Source organism: Sus scrofa, chromosome 1 (assembly GCF_054392235.1).
Source record: "Sus scrofa isolate SSC_HxYL_T2T_F1_AM1 chromosome 1, Sscrofa_HxYL_maternal_Yorkshire_Landrace_v2.0, whole genome shotgun sequence".
NCBI lineage: Eukaryota > Metazoa > Chordata > Mammalia > Artiodactyla > Suidae > Sus > Sus scrofa.
In genome coordinates this window covers 158,291,997-158,300,185 of record NC_139383.1, presented here as the reverse complement: position 1 = coordinate 158,300,185, position 8,189 = coordinate 158,291,997, and the positions used below count along the sequence as shown (strand labels likewise).

Sequence of the window (8,189 nt, the reverse complement as noted above, 5' to 3'; positions counted from 1 at the left end):
AAGGGAAAGAACCAAAATCCAGATTTTTTTTTTGTATATGCTATCTCCTCATTCATTTAAATAAAAATATGTTTATGCTGTATATTTATATATGCATATATGTTTTTTTCTCAAAGGGTAATTTTTAAACCATTTCAGTGCTTTCTTGGGGGCAAAAGCAAAGACTAAAGGGGAGGAGGCTTTTCTATCCATTTTTTGGTACTTTTTATGTGTTGCCAACTTTTAACGTTTATTTTGTTTTGCTTGAATATACATAACATAAATTTTACCTTTCTAATTGTTTTTTAAGTGTATAATTTAGTGACATTCATCACATGGGCCATGCTGTGCTGTCACCACTCTCCATTTCCAGAACTTTTTTGGCATCCCAAACTGAAAGTCTGTGCCAGTTAGACACTAACTATCCAGCCGTCTCTCTCCAGCCCCTGGTAACCTCTAATCTACTTCCTGTCTCCAGGAAGTGACCTGTTTTAGGTACATTCAATTTTACATCTTTCCTCATGACTTGAATTTTCTAACCATGTGCACGTGTTACTTTCATTTGTTACAGAATGTCAGCATGATTATCAGGGCAAAAAGTTATGGGCCATTTTCAATTCTTACTTATGCTTTTCTGTTATAAAATCACCCTGGTAAGATAATTGAATATACCTGGGTCAGAGAGTGAACCAATGTACCATTGCTTTCAAAATACAAGAAGACACTCATTTTTGTGTAATTCCCAGTGATCCTGTTACATTATTGGGCAAGTCACTGCACACATAAAGGAAAGGGGTTATTATCGCATTAATATGCAGCAATTAATTAAGTTAAACTTCATTATAACAAGCTGATTAGAACATTAGGTCATGAAACGTGAGCAATTCATTCCATGGCTTTCAATGAAATTGTTAAACTACCTTACTAAATGAAAGGATTTGATATAATAAATTAGCAGAAAATAATAGATAATTTTTGATGGCATAATTGTCACTGGCTCTAAGCACCGCATATAAACTCACCACACTTCTAGGTAGTTAATCTTAAGGATATTTGTTTTATACTTTGGGTCACAATTCAGGGTCATTTCTGCCCCCCCCATCCTTTCTTTCTCTCCCTCTTCAGGTTCTTTCTCTCCCAGATCCATTTAAAAATGAATCAAGGCCTCGAGCCAAATGAATGAAGTGACTAGTTAAAATTTCAAGCAATACTGAGTGATGGCAAGTTTCAGAGGCAATAAATCCTGTCTTCATTTTTTCTTTTTGGTCTTTTCAGGGCCGCACCTGTGGCATACGGAGGTCCCCAGGCTATGGGTCTAATTGGAGCTACAACTGCTGGCCTACGCCACAGCCACAGCAATGCAGGATCCGAGTCCCATCTTTGACCTACACCACAGCTCATGGCAACACTGGATCCTTAACCCACTGCGCAAGACCAGGGATCGAATCCGCAACCTCATGGTTCCTAGTTGGATTTGTTTCTGCTGCGCCATGACGAAAACTCCAAGAAATCCTGTCTTATTTGACAGAAATTTTGTTCTGCTCTGGCAATCACTATTTCTTCATGCATGAGACATGCTTTGTTGGGCTGAAGTGTACCTTTCACCAGGTTTATTGCCAGAAGTTCTAGTGATAGTAGACAGATACTTTTTCTGGTTAATGCTTAGCAGAGCTTATTTTCAGCAACCAGCTGGAAACAATAAATCAAGAAACCTCTGATTTAAGGATTTAAATGTAAGGTTGAAGGACAAAAATACAACAAACAAACAAAACACAACAACAAAAAAGCAAATTCAGAGTTCCCATTGTGGTGCAGCAGAAAGGAATCCGACTAGGAACCATGAGGTTGGGGGTTCGATCCCTGACCTTGCTCAATGGGTTAAGGATCCGGTGTTGCTGTGAGCCATGGCAGACATGGCTCAGATCTGGCATTGCTGTGGCTGTGTAGGTGTAGGTCACAGCTGTAGCTCCAATTTGACCCCTAGCCTGGGAACTGCCATATGCCAAGGGTATGGCCCTGAAAAGACAAAAAGACAAAACAAAAACAAAAATATAAATGTAAGGTTGAAGGATTGCCTTGGTGAATATCTTACTTAAGGATTACCTTGGTGAAGTTAACTTTCTACAGATGCTGAGTATAAAGTTCAAGGAACTTCCTCAGATCTCCATACATACTTATTTCCTAGGTAGTTGATTTCTTTCTTTCTTTCTTTCTTTTGTTTTTTTAGGGCTGTATCAGTGGCATATGGAGGTTCCCAGGCCAGAGGTCAAATCAGATCTATAGCTGCCAGCTTATACCACAGCCATAGCAATGTGGCATCTGAGCCATGTCTGTGACCTACACCACAGCTCATGGTAATGCCAGATCCTTAACCCACTGAGCAAGCCCAGGGATCGAACCCATGTCCCTTTGGATACTAGTCAGGTTTGTTAATCACCGAGCTATGACAGAAACTCCAGGAATTAATTTCTTTCTGTTACATCTTGCAGGCCAGGATCTGTCTGATCTTAGTGAGCGGGGTGTGTCTCTTAATTCTATGACTGTGGAATCTTACAGCTACGGCTTATTGATTCACACTCAGGCTCTGGTTTTAGTCTCTCTTTGGAAACAAGGACCTCGTATTCACAGGTCGTGGTATTGAACTTGGGTTCCAATGTGCATCCTCTGCAGGAGACCCTAGGAGGTGAGCTCTGTGTCTTACTGACTTCCTTGGCCCCCTGTGTTCTCCTGCTGCACTCACGATGCTGGCATCAGCTCTGAATTGAGCTGTGAGCACTGTCCAAGGTGACAGTCGCATCCTGAGGAAGAGGCTGCCTCTGCTGATGACCTCCTGGATGTCCCTGGATGCCACTCACAAGGTGTTTCGTGTGCATTATCTCCTGCAATGATTAAAACAAACCTATCACACAGGTCGATTAACACAGGTCAGCTTAGAAAAACTGAGTCGGCTGTCCCAGTGCACTCAACGAGTACGCTGGGACCTGAATCTACATCCGCCAAGTGCAAAGTTCATGTTCTTTTCTGCTGTGCTTCTATGGCTTCATCACAATGAACATTTCCACAGTTTCTTTCGCAAGTTATTGTACTGTGTACATACAATGAGAATAAGACACACCTCAGAGATATTGTGGGTTCAGTTCCAGACCATAGCAATAAAGCAAATATCATAAAAAAGTGAGTTACAGGAATGTTTTGGTTTCCCAGTGCATATAAAAGTTCCCTGTACTGTATGCACTATAGGCTATTAAGTGCGCAATAACACGATGTCTAAACAACAACATACATAATTTAAAAATACTTTGTTGTTACAAATGTCACCCATTACTTGAGCCCTTGATGAATAATATTTTTTCTGGTGGAGGGTCTTACCTGGATGTTACTGGTTCCTACCTAAGCAGGGTGGTGGTTGCTGAAGGCTGGGGTTGGTGTGACAATGTCTTAAAATAAGACGACAATGAAGTTTGCTGTGTCGGTTTTCTCTTCCTGTCATGAACAATTTCTCCAGAGCCTGCAATGCTGTTTGATAGCATTTTCCCCGTAATAGAACTCCTTTCCAAATTGGACTCAGTTCTCTCAAAACCTGCCATTAATTTACCAACAAAATGTATGTAATGTTCTAAATCCTTCTTGTCATTTCAACAAGCTTTACAGCATCTTCATCAGTAGATTCTGTCTCAGGGATCCACTTTCTTTGCTCATCTGCAACTTCTTATCCGTTAAAGTTTTATCATGAGATTGAAGCCCAGTCCCATCTTCAGACTCCACTTATCATTCCAGTTCTCTTCTTCTTCCACCATGTCTACCATGTCTTCCGCCAAGACCTCCACTGAAGTCTAGAAGACCCTCACGGTCATCCACGAGGGTTGGAATCAACTTCTTCCAAACTCCTGTCAATGTTGGTATTTGGACCTCTTCCCAGACATCATGTATGTTCTTAATGGCATCCAGAATGGTGAATCCTTTTCAGGACGTTTTCAACTTACTTTACCCAGATCCATCAGAGGAATCAGTCTATGGCAGTATAGCCTTAGGAAATGTATTTCTTACACAATTAGACTTGAAGTTGAAATGACTCCTTGATCCATGGGCTGAAGAGTGGATGTCGTGTCAGCAGATATGGCAACAATATTCATCTCATTGCCCAACTCCATCAGAGCCCTTGGGTGACTGGGTGCCTTGTCAAAGAGTGGTAATACTTTGAAAGGAATCTTTTTCCTGAGCAGTAGGTCTCAACAGTGGGCTTCAGTAAACCATATTGTAAATAGATGTGTGTCATGCACGCTTTGTTGTTCCCCTTAGAGAGCACGGGCAGAGTAAGTTGAATGTAATCATTAAGGGCTTTAGCATTTTCAGAAGGGTAGTGAGCACTGGATTCAACTTGAAGTCACCAGCTGCATTAGCCCCTAACAAGAAGGTCAGCCTGTCCTTGGAAGCTTTGAAGGCAGGCATGGACTGACTCCTCCTCTCTAGCTATGAAAATGCTAGGTAACACCTTCTTCCAATATAAGGATCTTTCATCTAGATGGAAAAATCTGTTGTTTAGTGATGTGCGTGGTTATCATAGCTGGATCTTCTGGGTAACTTGCTGCGGCTCCTACCTCAGCACTTGCTGCTTCACTTTGCACTTTATGTTATGGTGACAGCTTCTTTCTTTTTTTCTTTTTTTTTTTTTTTTTTTTTTTATTATTTTCCCACTGTACAGCAAGGGGGTCAGGTCATCCTTAGATGTATACATTGCAGTGACAGCTTCTTTCTTTAAATCTCATAAGACAACCTCTACTGGCTTCAAACGTTCATTCTTCAGCTTCCTTACCTCACTCCGCCTTCATAGCGTTGAAGAGAGTTAGGACCTTGCTTTGAATTGGGCTTTGTCTTAGGGAATGTTGTGTCTGGTTTGTTCTTCTAGTCAAACAACTAAGACTTTCTCCACATTGGCAAGAAGGCCGTTTTGTTTCCTTAACATCTGTGTGTTGACTGGAGGGGCACTTTTAATTTCCTTCAGGAACTTTTCCCTTTGCATTGACAACTTGGCTGACCATGGTGCAAGCTTTCTGCTTTTATCTTGCCTTTTGATGTAACTTCCTCTCTGAGCTTAATCATCTCTGGCTTTTGATTTAAAGTGAGAGGACTGCAACTCTTCCTTCCACTTGAGCACTTAGATGCCATTGTAGGTTTATTAATTGTCCTAATATCAATATCATTGTGTCTCAAGGAACAGGGAGGCCTGGGGAGAAGGAGAGAGATGGGGCAAAGGCCCGTCTGTGGAGCAGTCAGAACACCCACTGCATTAACCCTTTAAGTTCGCTGTCTTGGATGGGTACAGTTCATGGCCCCCCAAACAATTACAAAAGTAACATCAAAGGGCACTGATCACAAATCACCATAACAAACATCATCATAATGAAAAAGTTTGAACTATTTCGAGAATTACCAAAATGTGACGCAAAGACACAAATGCTGCTGGGAACATGGAGCTGATGGACTTGCTCAGGGAAGGGCGGCCACACAGGTCCAGTTGGTAAAGAACTCAGCATCGGTGAAGCACGGCAAAGCAAGCTGTGCCTGGAACCACTGTTACAAAGCAACCGTGCAAGGGTTACATGTCCACGATCAGGTCCTGTGATGTGTGTAGCTTTGAGCTTCCCATTGCCTCCCTGCCCTGAGCAGACTGCCCTGCATGACTCAGACACAGAGAAGGAGCGAGCTGGTATTGGATGTCAGGAGGCCAAGCTCAGGATTTGGAGAAAGTTCTGTGTCACAGGGCTGCTTGCTCGCGTCCATGGATAACATGTGTGAGATGGCAGGATGGCTCACCCAGATGCCTCTGTTTGGTTTTTCTCAGTCTGCACCTTCCACAGTGACAGCACCTGGGGCTGCATTATTAAGCAGGGGTGTCATGCTCTCCGCCACCCCCTGTGCAGGAGAGACGTCCTGGCCCAGCCCTCTCCTCTAACTGGCCCAGGTGACTGCTTGGGCCAACTCTCTGTGAGCAGGGCAGATGGACATTACATGTGCTGAGTTAGATGTGCTCCCCCAGTGGGGACATACAGCTCTGATTGTCCCCAGTGCAGGCTGGGAACCAGGTGCATGGGGGCCAGGGTTGGATGCCGATGGCTCGTGTTGAGTAGTAGCCGCTATGCAAGGCTGGCTGGGGCCAGGGTCAGCGGTGCCAAGGAGGTGCAGCGCATGAGGCAGTTGACAGCCTTGCAGCAAGGTGGCACGGAGTCCTGAGAGCAGTGGGGACACTCAGGACCCAGGAGGGCAGGGGGAGCGAGGCTTGGTGAGATGCAGAGCTCTTGCCTCCCACTCATCCTCTCCTCCTGCTTTAAGTCCCAGCTTCCAGGCCTGGGGGACAGATGGAAGCCCTTGGAAGCTGGTCCAAGGCCAAAGTGGATTTCAGTCATAACCAAACAGTGGGAATTCAGGGTTTGTGGAAGGGGCTTGTGACCTTTCACGGGAGCCTGGGAAGGAGTGGCTTTTCCACTGCTGAGACTCCTGAACCAGATAGGCTTACCATCAGAGTCTTCGCTTTCCATCAGCAAAGATGCTCATGAGCCCTGACATCGTGGGACAGGCCCTGGGTCTGTGGTCCGTAGATGCAACCTTGATGTTCACCCTCATCACTAGGTCCCTAGAGATGCCAATATGTCAGGACGGATCAGTGATATAGGACGAGGGGAAAGGGGGCGGCTCATAGGCTCTCACCAGCAGTCCCCACAGGCAGTCACCTGCTGGGATAGCTCCTCTTTGCCAGAAGTCGTGGTTCTGTTCTCGCAGTCACAGACCTTGGCATGATCAGTACTTTCTCAAGATGAACAGGGTCTTCCTTCACAGAGCGGCAGCCCCTCCTCGGCCTCCTCGCCAGTACATCACAGCTGACTCCGATCTCACGCAGCTATCGAAGGGGTCCTGTCCTAGGGACATTAGCACAAACCTCTGTTGGTCAGGAAGCTTTGCCCATTTCAGGTCTGAGTGTTATGGCTCCTTTGTGCCCCTCAAAGATACCATTCTAAACTCTGTGAGTTATGGGGTGGGATTGATGGAAAGATGAAGTTTGGGGGAAAAGTCTCAATAAAGTGAAAGACTATAGGCCTACACTTGACATCCTTAATATTTGTCTGTAATGAGTCATAGCTCTTGCTAAATTTGGGGTTTTGCCTCTCTTTCCGGTGCTTGTGAAGGAAACAAAAATATCGACTCTTCAACCTGCAGATGTGGACCACATTTTGGCATCACACAGGATGAAAAGAGTTCACCAGAACAATTTCTTGTTAAATGTTTATGTGTTTTATTAACCATGTCCTCTGACCGGCCCCATGGTGAGTCTCTTGGTTATAGTCTGTAGTTTCTAGTGTAAGTGTCTCCACATCACATATGGAGAAAGGCTTAGGGAAAGTTCAGCTATCCAAAGGGTAGACACAGTGAGCTTCTAGAATTGTTTTGAAGATAAATAGGATCGTCTAGGTAAGGTAGGTAAGGATGAAAACTATCATTTATAGTACTGTCATTCATAGACATATCTTTGAATATGTCTATGAATTATATTGCAGGACTATGATATGTCCAAATAAATTCTAAACCAGACTTTTCTGATTCCATAATTCATTTTCTTCTCTTAAGTGTTTTATGAACTCTTCTAAATATGTAATTTGGAATTTTCATACATTCTTGACTATGCTTAAACAGATCTGAGAAAGTATCTTTTCAGTGATATAGTCAACACTGTAATAGGTCCTTAGTGGGTGCTTTACCAAATAGGAATTTATTATTTAATAAATTTCATCCAAGTAACGCTCATATTTAGATGGGGATTGTTAGGTTTCACTAACTGTCATTTGATTTTTTTTCCTTTTTTTCAGTGGCACCCATGACATATGGAAGGTCCCAGGCCAGGAATGGAATCCAAGCCACAGCTGTGGCAAAGCCAGATACTTAACCCACTGTGCCACAGTGGGAACTTCCTGATTTTTAAAAAACTGAGATTGGGACTTAAATAAACCACTAACCTAAAACTGACTCTAACAGTAGAATAAGGAACAGAAATGCAAAATTTAATTGGAAAAGATGAGAGAATTTGATCCCATGTCTTAAAGGTGTTGTGGGCTGAGGGGTGGGCCATGGAGACACAGCCACAGGCTGGTCCAAAGTTTCGGGGTGAACATTGCCCTGACCATGGTAGTCTTCACTTGTCTCATCTTTAAAAGCAGCTC

The 8,189-nt window shown here is 43.6% G+C and overlaps 1 long non-coding RNA gene across 1 annotated transcript in view; it reads right to left on the bottom strand.

Annotated features, from left to right (window-relative positions):
* Positions 1-1,231: 1,231 nt before the first annotated feature.
* The window catches only part of LOC146406815 (uncharacterized), a 16,873-nt gene continuing 9,915 nt past the window's right edge, over positions 1,232-8,189 (bottom strand). The window contains exons 2-4 of the long non-coding RNA XR_014840749.1: positions 4,724-6,893; positions 3,349-4,622; positions 1,232-2,858 (exon numbers count right to left, since the gene is read on the bottom strand). This is a non-coding gene — a long non-coding RNA (uncharacterized LOC146406815). The remainder of the gene's footprint in view (positions 2,859-3,348; positions 4,623-4,723; positions 6,894-8,189) is intronic.